Source organism: Callorhinchus milii, unplaced genomic scaffold, assembly GCF_018977255.1.
Source record: "Callorhinchus milii isolate IMCB2004 unplaced genomic scaffold, IMCB_Cmil_1.0 Scaffold1, whole genome shotgun sequence".
NCBI lineage: Eukaryota > Metazoa > Chordata > Chondrichthyes > Chimaeriformes > Callorhinchidae > Callorhinchus > Callorhinchus milii.
This window is the reverse complement of record NW_024704742.1, coordinates 132,909,085-132,911,331: the sequence shown is the minus strand read 5'-3', so window position 1 is coordinate 132,911,331 and position 2,247 is coordinate 132,909,085.

Sequence of the window (2,247 nt, the reverse complement as noted above, 5' to 3'; positions counted from 1 at the left end):
TATTATTATTAATGTCCAGCTGAACAGGCAGAAAGGCACGAGACGTCTCACCTGAAGGACGGCAAGTCTAGCGATACAGCAAACACTGTATTGGAGCATTAGCCTAAAAACCAGATCTGAAAAGAACATGCTTTAATTATATTAAGTCCTGACATGGGACTTGAACTCGCGTCCCTTGAACATGCGTCACTTGAACTAGGCAATTCTATCTCAGAGGCGAGAATGCTACCAACGTAGCCAGACTGACACAGAAGATCTTTCTTTTAAAAAATTAAGAACACTATCCAGTTATCAAGGATCCTTTATACGTGGGAAACGAGTTGCAGAGTTTTTGTCCAGGTCTGGTACCTCCATCAGCTCAAACAGGACTGAAATAACCGAACAAATGACAGTGGGAAGCAATGCATCAGGAAACGATGGAGCTGATTCAACAGTGTCAGTTTATAGACAAGACAGTTCACTTCATTTGGCAGTAAGTTATTTCCTGGCCAATCCTCTAAATACTTTAGTGGAACCTTAGTTTGACAAAACACCTGTCACACTTGCCTACATATCACTACACTTGGCAGCAATTACCTATGAATTGCTTTGACATATTTCAATGTTTTATAGGGTTACAAGCCATTTGGCCCAACTAGTCCATTCCGGTGTTTATACTCCATCCCTTCCAATCTCCCCTTTATGTATGCCTTATGTTTTCTCTTCAGTGACTGTTTGCACTGCACGGCAAGGGATATGAGGATAGGGCAGGTAAGTGGAAATAGGTTAGAAGATCAGCCGATCGTATTAAATGGTGGGGCAGGCTCGAGGGCCGAATGGCCTACTCCTGCTCCTATGTCTTATGGTCTTAAATTCCCTATGGATCTACCACTGACCACTTTATATTTGTATAATATATACAAATGGAAATATATACAAATATATATACAAATATACAAATATATACAAATGCTCTATAAATGGAATCTTGTTGTCTTGTTGTTGTTGTTGTATCCTCTAATTTTGGACTCACTAACAAATGGAAACAGCTCATTAATGTCCACTTCATCAAATCCTTTTAGAATCTTAAATACCTCAATTATCTCCCCTCACAATCAACTCAACCTACATTTATAGAGAATCCTTCACATCAAGACATCTCAAAACTCAAAAGTCATAGCTATTTATGTGAAGCGTTTTCAATGATAACCAAAATTATGATCGACAAGATAGTTCTTAAGATTGCAATATTAAACGTAAGGATTATTATAATGAGCACTCCTCGACTGATGCACAATTGCAGAATGATAAACACAGGGCAGGGAAGAACAACAGCTTTTTTTTTAATGCTAATAAGAGTTTTAATTTAATTAAGAATTCTGTCTGCTGGAGGCTGAGACAGTGCCACCTTCTGATAGAGCTTCTTTGTCTCTGGAGAATAAGAGGAAACAGCAGATCCTGGCACCAGCAGAGTCTTTGGCAGGAAGTTAATTTGCATTGGAGATAAAGAGAGAGGAAACAAACAGCGTAGAAAGGGAATGATAGCCTGCAGAGAGGGAACCTGAAGTGAAGAGACCGATTCAAAGTATGTTAGCACGTTAACAACTTAACATTCTGTACATTGTACCTTTCACATAGGACGAATGTCTCAAAGCACAGGTGCTAAACAAAGACGTGGTCAAGTTTGTCGGAGGGGGGGTGTTGAAAGCAGGAAAAGATGAAGACATTTTGGAAGAATTACAACAACATTACTGGCATTTACTATATATAGTGCCTTTCATATGGGTTAGCGTCTCTGAAAGTGTGAATTATTAATACTTTGTATACATAGATGTACACATGAGGGAGAAGGGAATAGAAGGCAGGGAGTAAGGAACTGATGGAGACTCATTGAGTATAAACACTGGCATAGACTTGTTGGGCCGAATGGCCCATTTCTGTGCTGTCCAGCACCCTGGGACGTTTTCCAGACGTGAAAGGCACTATACAAATGTAATTTTGTATTGTATATTCTATGGGGGATTCACAACAACAAGTTGGATTTACATATAGTGCCTTTCAGGGAGTTCCAGGATTTGGGGCACAGCAGCTGATAGCTGAGCCATCGATGGTGGAGTGGATGGGATGAGGATGTGAAGATCATCCTTGTATTTAATACTGCACCTCATTGGGACATGGAAGCATCTCAATGTGCTTCATGGATGCACTATAAAGTGTAGTGCCTGATTATGTGTAGCGAGCGCGGCTCTGTAAAGAATCAAACTGTAC